A 12,913-nucleotide genomic window follows, 5' to 3' on the forward strand; every position below is an offset into this window, starting at 1 on the left:
TGCAACTCTCACTCCCCAGGAGCTGCATATAACACCTCGAGAAATATTTGCTGAAATAGTTACTGAACATAACTGGTGATAATAGGTACTGATTTGAAAAAAAAAAATGTTCAAAAACCAAATCCTAAAATCCAGCATCTGATGCTTCCTTGTTTGTGAGGGGTTATTTCAATTTGATTTCATGTTTCAGTTTTGTACAGAAGCCCATTACTGGTCCATTAGTTCATGTGTAATTCATATGAGTGGATACTACATATTTATAATGTTAGATTTCTAAGCATCCAGAGATAAATCACAGGAGTTTGAAACTGACTCCTCAGGCTGGTGTCCACTGGTCACTGCCACCAAGTGGCAAGTGTTGTCATTGGAACAAGTGAGCACAGACACGGCGGCCTGTCATTCATTCTTCCCATTACAGACTTCGGTGCATAAGGAAGGCCATGAAATCTGTCTCAGACCTTCACTGGCCCAGTGATGAGCTGAGACTTAGAACCGCAGTTTGCAGGATTTTTATATCACAACAGGAAAAAAGAGGTAACGATTCTTGTGAGGTCCACCATAGAAATCAGTAATTTTTTTCCTTCTTTCCACGTTCAACTTTGCAAAACACAGTAATACCTTGTTTACTTGATATTAAAGGGTATGTGACCATCTGAAAGGTAGTTTTCAAGATAACTCAAGCTTATGTCTGTAAGAATTAAAACTTATTTTCACAATTTAACCATCTATGATGTTCTAACTACAAAATGATATGCCTGTTCCTCTTGGTGCAGTTGTGGAAGGCCCATAGTTGCCTAGAAGGCTGGCTCCTGCTCGGTCACGTTGTGAATTCACTGCTGTCCAGGTTCAGGCCCATCTGTGACGGCACAGAAACCCCTTTGTCCCTGCCTTGGGGTTTCCTGGACACAAGGGTGCTGACTTACCCTAACCAAGTCACACACAAAAACCTGAAAGCAGACTTATGAATTCGTTTGAGATAAGAAATGCAACACATTTATATTGCCATCAACCTGATCACTCTCTTCTGTACCTGTAACAGGGGTTGTTGGGGTCAAGGGCAGGAGGAAAGAGGGAGAGGAGACATAGATGCCCCTTAACAGGGAGAAGCAGGGAGCTGGGTTTGATGGCGTTTCTGCTCCTATTCTAGTTCATGTAGCTTAGCAACATTCCCCCCTCTTCCTAAGACAAATTACATGAGTCTCGGCTCCTGGGGAACAAAAGGATGAGCTAAAAATACTATTAAACACGACAGTCATTAAAGATGATGTTTTGATTGGTTTTCTTATGTTTGTTTTTGAGTTTGAAGCATTTGATCCTTTTTTTTATTCTTGTTTAAATTTTTGCTAGTTCTATTATTCCTAGTTCTATTACAAAATAATAAGGGAATGTAAACTGTATAATTTGTGCTTTGCAAAATAGATTTGCATATTCTTATTGTCCAAGTATACGATTAATTACTAGATGTGTTCAATGGAAAAAAAGTCAGTTCTCTGTATTGTAAATAATTTATATCTATTAATTCAACTTTCAAATTATGTTATTGCTCTTTAAATCCTTATTTACTTTGCCTACTTGATCTGTCAAAGACTGAGGGAGGTTTGTTAATGTCTATGACATTTGGGTATTTGTCAATTTCTCCTTATATTTCCAGTAGAAATTGTTTTATATGTTTTAAGTTCATGTACTTGGGCTTATATAGGTTTTTAACTATTAACATCTTCCATGTAAATTGTGCCTTTAACTAAAATGACACCGTCTTATCTAATGTTTTTGCCTTGAAATTTATCTTATCTGAAGTTAATATTGCCACTCCTTGTTTCCTTTTATCTGCAGACAATTTTGCCCATCTATTTTTTTCTTATACTTCTAAATAAATTTGGCTTTGGTGTTTTTCTGTTTGTAGTGTATAGATTAGTACTTTATAGAAACATAGTTTAAGAATTTGTATCGGCTTGTGTGTCTCAAAACCGCTGGGTTTGCTCTTCCGTCAGCTTGTTTTCTGCTTTCTGCTCATTTCTGTTTCACTGATGCGCCAGGGTCCATGGCTAGAGCACAATGACTAGGTCCAAGCCAACCAGGGACTCCCCTTGCTGGACTGAGAAATGGAGCCAACGCAATAGGAAACAGTCGAAAGATCGGGAAAAAGTGAGAGTCCTGAAGGCTTTCTTCAAACACCTATATTCAGCCATACTGGTAGAAAAGTCTACCTCTGGGCCAGCACTGTCCAACAGAACTTCCTACAGAGACCGAAATGTTTCATGATTTGCACTGTCCAATATGGCAGCCACTAGCCACACCATGACTGTTGAAATGTGGCTAGTGCAACCAAAGAGTTGATAAAAATGGTGCATTATTAACAGACGGGGAAATGCAAAACAAAGATTAAGCATCTCAGCTAAATTCACAGGATTAGCGACTGAGCCAAAACTAGTAGCCAGGCCTCCCAGAATCTGTTCCTGTCCCCTGAATATGCGAGCTGAGATACGCAGTAACTAATTGACAAAGCAATCAGGAGGAACTAAAAAATAAGATCAGTATTTGATGTGTGAATTTCTGACCATTTCTTTTCTGTTTCTCATTGGTTGTGGCCACTGGCATCAAATCTAAACAACAGTCTTTGGAACTAAATTATCTCTAATTATGCCAACTATAAACAGATTGGTCCTGCTATGTTTTCATCTATAAAGTTGATGTGCTGACTGTTTCTTAAGATATGGTTAGGGGTCATGTTTAGAAAACTTCAAACGATTCTGATTCCATATTCTAATTCCTAGTTTACATCAAATACTTATTCTGATATTTAAAGTTACAAGACGGAAAATGCAACTCTTGAGAAAAAAATAGTTCTGAAATAGCCTCTCTAAGCTACCTGGAAATGCCTGATGCAAAGAGCTGCTAATACTGCACTAATGGGCCTCGTGTCAGGGTCACAGTATGGCTCGTTTTCCTTTTTATGCGGGAGCTGCCCATTATCTTTTCCCTTTGGCCTTTCTCTTGTTTGGGTCTATTTAGAGATTTTTTTAAATATTTATAATAATATTGTGGTATATTTAGATTATAATTCTTGGTAAAAGGCCAGCCCTCAATTTTGTTTGAGACATAGCTAGTAACTCAGGAGATTTCTGGAAATTTCAGGAAATTTCTGAAGCCCAAAATATTCACCTCTGACCTCTCAACGATCATGCTGCCTCAGATCTGTCCTAAATGGGTTGCCAAGCAGCCAGGAAATCTACGTAGCAGCAAACATTGAAATGAGCTAAAATGAGTCTTTGTTTTGTTTTTTGTTTTTGTTTTTGTTTTCGTTTTTTCTGGACATGGCCCTTCTGCTTTAAATTTTTGCAGACCCAAGGAAAGTGGAGAAGATTTTCATACGTTGATAATCATCGGGGAAAAAATTAAAAATCAGAGCTAAACCGGTCAGGTTTAGGGCCCAGGCTGCACCAGTCAGAGAGCAGAGAAGCAGCAGAAAGAAACCCCAAAAAAAACTGGAAGTGGAGGACTACTTTCCCCTGCAAGTTGGGCCAAAAACACCCAAGGCTTAAAGTCATTCAACTCTCAGGTTAATTGCCAGCAATTTCTATGATGAAATCTCCCACAGAAAAGCTCTCTGTTTATTATCAACATCCTTGCTATGGGTCAATCTAGCCCTGTTTTCCCGCAGATCTGACTGGGCTCTAAGCTGTGTGTTTCAAGGAGAAAAGAATTCCAGAGCGTCTTCCTGAAGCCTCACTGCTCTCAGCCTCGTGTGACCCCTGGGCTGTGCTGCTCTGACATCCTTCCCGACAGAAAGAGGGAGGAAGAACCACACACATGGCTAAGCTCACAAAATCCACCCCAGGCAGCGCCAGTGAGCCAGAGGCTGAACTCCTGTTCCCACCGAAGTCTGCGTGAGCTTCCCCAGATCTGTGTGGCCAACAGCAGACAGCCGTCCTCCAGGGTGGTCCATGCATCTCTCCCTGGAATCTGTGAATCCTGCTCCTGACAAGAGTTTACAAAGAGACCTTCGTGGGCACCAGGAGAAGGAAAACAAAGGAAGAAAACCCTGGCTCTGTTTGAAAGCCTGAGTCCAAGCTAAGATTATAACCAAAAGGCCCGTGACTGGCAGCAAAGTGTATTTAGGGACAAATTAACATAAAGTTGAATGTGGAATTCAAGACTACATCTGTAAGTTTCACCTCAGGTCTTGAAATTAAGAGTAAGGGGGTAAAAATGTTATTGGGATCATTTTTGATCCAGAGGAAAAGTTTGAGGAGAAATGACATCAGAGATTAATTAACTTTATGAGCAATGATAGCTTTTTGCAAATAAACTTAAAAATATATATTAGGATGATAAAATGGCAGTGGCTTTAGACACTAATTCAAAAAGAGACAAGCACCCCAAAGTTAATAGCTGCATTATTTACAATTGCCAAGCTATGGAACCCAAGTGCCCATCAACAGACAAATAGATAAAGCAGAAGTGGTGTATATATACAATGGAATACTACTCAGCCATAAAAAAGAATGAAATTTTGCCATTTGCAGCAACATGGATGGGCTTGGAGGGCATTTCACTAAGTCAAATAAGTCAGACAAAGAAAGACAAATACTGTATGATATCACTTACATGTGGAATCTAAAAAAATACAACTAATGAATATAACAAACAAGAAGCAGACTCACAGATACAGAGAACAAACTAGTGGTTCCCAGTGGGGAGTGGGAAGAGGAGCAGGGGCAAGATAAAGGTCGGGGGGTAAGAGACACAAATTATCATGTGGAAAATAAGCTACAAGTATAGACTGTACACCACGGGGAATATAGCCAACATTTCATAACTCTAAGTGAAGTATAACCTTTAAAAATTGTGAATCACTAAATTGTACACTTGTAACTTGTATAATATTGTGCACCAACTATATTTCAATTAAAATTCTTAAATAAAACAATTCCTCCAAAACAAAAAAAAAAGAAATAAAACCCATCTAAATTTTGCAATCTTACATACAGGTAGTCCACACTTTGCATAGTTCCAATATGCGTGAATTTCAATTACTACAGTTTAGTTAAACGACACCAGATGTGCAAAAACATGGTGCAAATGGCAGTTATCAAAGTGTATTAACTGTGAGCAATTGCATAAAATACAAACTTCACTGCTAGCTTTCCAGTCCCCTAATCACTACCTAAATAGCAGATGCACATCATGATCAGTGACCAATCACGTCGTTTCTTCCACAGCCTATCAGGGATGGGTCACTGGGAATCTGTTATTCAGTTCACACAGAGCCAGCAAAGTGTGTGCAAAAATGGACGATCAAACACATAAAAGCAAAAGTGCAGCAAAGAAAAAGAAAGTAATAAAGCGGGAAGTAAATTTCCAACCAAATGTAAATGGGTTATAGAACAAACAGTCACGCATAGGATCATGGATTCTGCCCTGGTCCTGAGACCCCAGATATGCAGCCGGAGGGTTGGTGAAGGTGAAGTCAGCCATATCAGTGAGGGGTGTGGCTGGGACACAAAGCAGGAAGGCATCGCCAAGGAAGTGGGGTAGGCAAAAAACAAACAAACAAAATCACACTGAAGAGCTCTGAGGATATTCCTCATTAAAACACAGAGGATAAAATGCTGGAAGCTGATTCAGATTTAGAAAGGAGCAAGACAAGTCTCCAGGATGTTGAAAAGATACAAAGAAGGCAATCTATTCTTGATAAGTCTTTTACAAAGAAATAAAACACGTTCATTCTCAAGCTTTCTAACATTTTAAATTACCAGGAACTATGTGTATGTGTGTGTATCAGTTTTACTATTTTTTTTTCATTTCCCTGACATTTATAACTGACAGAAAGGGAGCAGCTGATGTTTTGATAAAAAATTTTAAAGTTCACAGTAGACCTGTAACCTTGCCCATTGATTATTAAGCTCATTTTGCCAAATGTCCCCTTGCGTGGTCATACTTACGGTCCTGCACTACTGTGCAAAGCAAGAACCGTCTACTCTATTTTAAATTGGAACATAAATTCCTCTTTTTTCTCAAGGCACTGCTACGTACGCTCTTGATAAGAATTCTGATGGCGACATCTCCTCCTGCCTCGCTTGCATTGCTGTGAGTCTCCCCAAAAGGAAAAAACAAATGGTCAGCATCCTCACCCCTTCCGCCAGGTGCACCCTGTTAAAGTGGAAACGAATCCCTCTTTTTCAGGGATCATCATCACTGTGTCACGTATAAGGAATACTTTCAGTAACCACCCCTTGGTGATTATCTGCAATTCAAAGACAGGTTTCTAAAACCCGGGGCGCCCCCCTACAGCCAGCACCTGTCCCCATAACAAGCTGAATATACTTGGGGTGTAGTTACCTTCATGCCAGTCTTCAGCCTCAAAATAAGGGACATGCAGAAATGTCTGCCCTCAATCTAGTCTCACATATTGCATTTTGCACATGTTATCCCTCGAGCTACTCAAAAGCCTCCCTCTCTGGCAGCCCAGTTTATTCACAGAGTCATTTTCCTTCTGAAGAATGCCTGCCTCGCCCCCACTGTCTGACTGCCTAACCCAGAGACCTGTCTATCTTTACAGCCTGGGTCTCTGCCACAGCCTATCAAATAGCAGGTGCCCAGTAAATTTGTTTTGGAATAAATGAATGAATGACTGAATCCTCAAGTCTCACCTCCGACAACACCTCCTCTGAGAAGCCTTCCCCTCCTCCACCCAATGGACCACGGACTGGCCCTCTCTCCTCTGCAGCTCGACTTCCGCATCTTTGCTCTCATCCGCATCTCTTCCAAAAGTGAGTTGAAATCATTGCCCTTCCTTAAAAAAAATTTTTTTTTAAATCCTCTCCTGGATCCTCAGTACCTCAGATAAAGTTCAAAGTCCTTAGTTGACGTTCTTCTTTTATTCCTTCCTTCCCTCAACAAGGATGTCTCAATGGTTGGGTGTGTTATGAACAAGTTGAGGGCACTGTTCTCAGAGTCAGCCACTTGGACGCACTGATAGACACACAAACAGCTAAGTAGGGCACAATTCAGGGAGTGCAAGGGCAGAGATGTGCAGTGCATTTGAAAGCGGGGGGGAGGGGGGGCGCCTAATTTGTCTTGAGAATGAATGGGGACGAAAGGCTTTCCCTGAGAAGGCAATTGCTTGTGCTGTCTTAAGGATGAGCAAGAATCCGCCCACCAAAGAATGGTGGAGAGGAAAGTATGGAGAGGACAAGGCATCCTCTGTTTTCCTAAACTTAATACGATAGGATACTTAATACACCAGGAGCTAACACCCTAGCAGCGGGGAGAGAGCCTCATCGGTCCTTACGGCTTGGGTGCACTCCCTCATACGGATGCCCCGTAGGTGGTTCAACCAGCCCCCTTCTGATGGGCATTAATATTTCTAGTTCTGTGATCTGTTACCATAAACAATGCTGCAGGGGGTGGCACGGCCCCTATTTGTTGCCGTTTGTACTGTTACCAGTTGTAACTTTGGGATAAGTTCTTAGAAGTACGATTGCCAGATCAAAGTGTGAATGCAGATGTAATTATCCTAAATGTTGCCAAGTTGTGCTCCACAGGGGTTGTGTCATGGTGCATGCTCGTTAGCAATGTATGAGACCGAAAGGCAATTTATAGAAAGATTTTTTTTTTAAAGGTGGTGTCAAAATTCTGGTGTCAGAACTGTACTCTAACAGCATCCATGAGAGAGGACAAAGCTTAAAAAATGTAAAGCGCTAGGAAGTCAGCTGCACAGGTTGAATCCTAAAATCAGAACGTTTATTGTAATGGATAACAACGTGCAGGAGAATAACCAAGACTTCTGACTATGCTTTGTCCTGGAAGAGGACAAAACAAACACCCAGCCTTCCTGGAAACCATGGAGAAGTGGGAGCCTGTCTATCCTGGGAGAGGTGGGATCACTGGTGCATTGCCCATGATTAGCAATCACTGTCTGTCTGTTCCCCAACTGCATTTTGCCATCAAGTAAATCTCACAACAAACTTGTTCTGCCCCAAATGTCTTCAAGATCTTCACCCCTGTCATCCTTACTCCCACTCCTCCCGGACCCTGGGGTCCTAATTTTCGTTGAAAGCAAAGTGGTCAGGGCAGCAGGGTCCCATTAAAGCTTAGTGATTTGAACCACGTAGCTCAGCTCCTACACCTGATCTCATGCTACCAAACTCCCAAATCCATTTTCTGTGTTCTTTGTGGGGACAGCTGAGGAAGGCAGATTGTGTTGTTTTATCCATTTTCCTATATTTGGTTTAAATAAAAATGCTACAGAGATATGTGCAAACTGTATGTAACTAATGATGCAAATACAAATCTAATCCACACTGCAATTTAAGACCTGGAATATTACAACATCCTCGAGGCTCGCTGTGTGTTCACGCTTGAGCCTCTCTCCTTCCTTCCCTGCAAGCCTCTTCTGAGAAGGATGTGTGTTTGCATTTGCTGAGAGTCAGGTGATTCCCTGGGCTGCTCTGGCCTCCTATGGGTCCTATCAGGTGGGACTTTGTGTTATATGGGCAAGGCTTAGGCTCCACATCCCAGGACTGCTGTAAGAGCTTGCCCTCAGGGACACTTTCCTGTCCATTCCCATCATTCTGGGCTCCCTGGTGGAGGTCCTGTACATTCTAACAAATCCAGCAATGCCTTATAAAATAGCGTCACTGTGACTAATGCATGATTTATTTGTAGGGGACCAGGAGGGTTCTTCACAGCAGCCAGTGGCCCAGACTACTGTGAGTGGAAGTCTATGGTTTCCTCATTCTTGCCTTCGGTCTTGCGATAGTGTCTCCTTTCCTTGCTATATTCTAAGGATTACAACAAATCCTATTTCAAGTGCTGCTACCCCTCAAGAGTTTTATTATCTATGACAGTTTCACCTGGTTGATAGCGGTTCCCTGAAATTCTGTCTTGAAGGACTTGAGATTCTTTTTTCCTAAACTCTTCAGGAATGCAGGCTTAGTTTCTTCTGTGAGTAGGCACGTGATGAGATGAGTGACAGCCTCGTAAGACTTGAGCCTTGACAGCCTTATAACCCACCTCAAAAGTCATATGCTGTCATCTCCACCATCTCACGATTGGAGTTCCAGGTTCTCTCCATTCAGTGTGGGAGGAAATTACACAGGGGGTTGAACACTTGGTGATGGAGATCACCAGAGGTCCTCTTGTAGGCTGCCTCCTAAGCCTGGAAAATATTTCTCCTTTGAAAGGAGTATAAAGCCAAAGATCCCCAAAGCCTAAAGTTTGATAGTTTGTAAGCTGCTCCAAAGTTCCAAATAAAGAACAGAAAGGAAGCTTTTACATTTCCTGTGCAGGAGATGATTTCACATTTTTGCAAGAAATCTCATAGCTTTATCCTTATACCTCAAAAAAGATATAAGCTTATCACCTTATATCTTTTTTGAGATTCCAAAAATGAAACTACATTTCATGACTAAAGGGTAAGGAGCTGCCAAGTTGATAGAAACAAGGGGGTTGTGGCAGAAAGTTGTTATTCAAAGGTTCTTGAGTTTTCCTTGTAAGAGTCTTTGAGGTTAGTTATTTTCCACAGAATAATAAACTCCATTCAATGAAAAAAAGTCTTGCCTTGCTACTTCTGACAGTAACTGTCATCACAGAATATTAGTAGACGACATCGCCTTTTGTTTTGCTTTGCCTTCTGGAATGCTGGATATGACAGCACACACAGTTTCTGGAATTTCCAAATAATCTTCTAAGGAGGTAGAAAGCCCTAAGTCTGATTATAAAACAATGGTAGCCTTGTCACTGCTCGGTTAGCAAGCCAGAAATCCGGCAGAGTTCAACAAAGCAGTGGTTATAAGATACTCATATATGACTCTGTTTAATTGCCAAACCTCTGAAGAGCCGCTGGGTTTTTCCACAAGGTGCATCAGCACCACCACGTAATGGCTCATAAGCCCTCTCCTCCTCCCGAAGAATCAAATTCAAGAGAAGCCGATGCGAGAATCTCCCACCAGAATGTGCCAGGCGTCTTTCCAGACTTCCCGGGGATGTTAAGGAAGTTAAGGTGCTGCCCTCCAGGACCTTGCAGACCTCTGCCCAGTGTGGGAGACCTCTCAGGGCTCGTGGGGGGTTTTCACGATGTCCCTCCGTGTTATCACCTTGCAATAAAGCGTGACAGCTGGTGACACAGGAATTCAAGGAGGAAGCCTCTTCCTTATTCTTTTCCGTCTACCTCTGCCCATCACCTACTTTCCTGGGAAGAGCATACCTAAGGGGGCGAGCACCTGGCTCTTCCCCTCCAAATTTGAGAGGTTTGGAGTCTTATTCTGTCTAAATCTTCCCCAAATCTACACAATATATATTGTGAGCCTGCTCAGGCGTGACTTTAAGATTTTAGACCCTTCATCCTGCCAGGGTTGTAGTTTCATGATATAATAACAACTGCAAGCAAACCTCAGCCCCTAGTGACTGACCCAGAAGGGATGTGTCCAGGGCTCCACTGCAGCCTTGAGAGCAAGGGACACAGTCCAGGTGACAGTGAATGACCACCTTCAAAGGAAACAAGAGGAGGCATGGTGGAAGCAACAGCTTTTTCGAATGGGCTCTTTGAGTTTACATCATCCTAGGAACTTCGTTCTCTTCTTGAGCAAGAAGAAGTAATCCTACCCCATGCAAACCAAAGCCTCACTCAAATGCTTGATCCTATTTCAGTGCATCAATTTCCCTTCTCCTTCTCTTATGTGTCTCAGAATTACTCAAAAAGAAAAAGGCACGATGCAAAAGCAGCCAGGTTGATGGAGGAAAGCCCTCTGTCTACTCCATCTTGAAATGCCTAAATTTCTTACAGACATCTTCCCTTTGTTGAGGTATAATTAACATAGAACCTTATATTAGTTTCAGGTGTACAACATAACGATGCGACGCTTGTATCTATTTTGAAATCATCACCACAATAAGTCGTGTTCGCCACACATAGTTACAAATTTCTTTTCTTGTAAGAAGAACTTTTGAGATTTCCTTTCTTAGCAACTTTTAAATATGCAATACGGTATTATTGACTGTAGTGGCTATGATCTATTACATCCCAGGACTTATTTATTTGATAACTGGAAGTGTGTACCTTTTGACCCCCTTCACCCATTTTGCTTGCCCCCCACACTCCATCTCTGGCAACCACCAATCTCTTCTCTGCATCTGTGAGCTTGGGTTTTGTTTTAGTTTTTGCTTTTTTAAGATTCCACAAAGACGTGAGATCATATGGTATTTGCTAAAGACACCTTTTTACACTACAGGTTAACAAACTTAAAATCTTCCATTTAAAAGTCTTTTGAAACACTTATGGATTACAAAAATACATAGACTCATATGAAATTATTAGCATCCCACCCACCCGTGTCCCACTTCCCTAACAAAGAACATGTTTCTGACACCATCCTTCCACCTGTCCCTCTCTAGGATCAAAAACAACAGACGTCCTCCAAAGTCCAAAGGCAGGTTCCCCCCTAGTGCTCATCACTTTTGAAACCGGACTAAGTTATCAAAACCAAAAATTTCTAGAGGTAAAAAAGAAACTTCTCCAAACAAATAAGCAATTACCAAAACATGGAGGGCAAGGTACTTAATTCCATTCAAGAAAGAGTTATTTAAAATTAGTTTGAGATTTGCAGATATTAATATATATAAAATAGACAAAACAATAAATTGATACTGTATAGCACAGGGAACTATAGTCACTATCTTGTAACCTACAGTGAAGAGGAATATGAGAACAAATGTATGTATGTTCCTGTGTGACTTGAGTATTGTGCTGTACACCAGAAATTGACACAACATTACAAACTGTACTTCGATAAAATATATTTTTTTAAATGTCAAAAAGAATTGTTTAGTGTGTTTATCACTGTAGGAACAGCCCTGTGAGTGTGCTAGATGTTTTCTGTTTGTCCCTTCCCATCTACTCTTTACTCCCTCAAATCTACCCCTTGCTTTGGGCCAAGGCAGCTGCCCTCCAATGGACCACTCTGTCAGTGGGGCTTTCCTGCCCCCTGGCTTCTGGTTGGGTCCTGCCAATCAGGGGGTGCTGACAGGAGAGAAAAGTCAGAGCACCTCTCCTCTCCGCTCCCTCCCTCACTCCACCTCCTCTGCATTGGCAGTGATCTTCCACCAAAATTCATGGCTCCTGATGGGCATCCTCTCCCCTGACTGCCGCATTCTCCCGGGGTTCCAGGATCTCCCCATCCCCTAACCTTCTGTCCTCCCTGCTGACCCTGGCATGCTTCGTCACCCCTTGTGGAATCTCTGCATCTCCTGACGCTTTTATAAGTAACTCGTTCCTGAGACTCTCATCAACGACCTGCCTCGAGGGTACCATATGCTTCCTGCAGTGACCATGACCAGTACTGTTCATGACTGACTTTTTTTAGCCTTCATATCAATGCATCAAGCATTCCACTCTTTTCCAAATGAAAAGTAATTTCAAAGGGAAAGCATAAGCCAACCACAGGGCGCACAACTTTACATAACTAGCAATGTAATTTCAGGCATTGCTGCAAAGAAAATTAAAGAAAGCTGTTTCCTTGTGTACATTATTTAAGTGAGGCAATAAGAAAGGAATGTTCAGAAAAGCAGGGATGTTTGTCAAGGTCAGGGTCCATGATAACCATACACTGCTGCCTGTTGCAGCCCCATGAGAGTTCACAACGGACGTGGCCGTGCACATGCAACACGTCTTCCACCTTTAGTGAAACATAAGAAACTGACAAGCTTTGGAAATTAGAAACATACATATTCAATTATTTTATTAGGCCTTATTTAATGGGAAAGTTTTTCCATAATCAAATATACTGTACACCATTTTTCTAACGTCTGAAGCAATAGCTTACAAATAAAACAGACTGGAGACTTAACAGTTGAATTTTTATAGGAGATTTGATTCCTTCTATCTCCCAAGTAGGTTTAATTAGCTTTTCAA

The sequence above is a fragment of the Camelus ferus genome, chromosome 8 (assembly GCF_009834535.1).
Source record: "Camelus ferus isolate YT-003-E chromosome 8, BCGSAC_Cfer_1.0, whole genome shotgun sequence".
Taxonomy (NCBI): Eukaryota; Metazoa; Chordata; class Mammalia; order Artiodactyla; family Camelidae; genus Camelus; species Camelus ferus.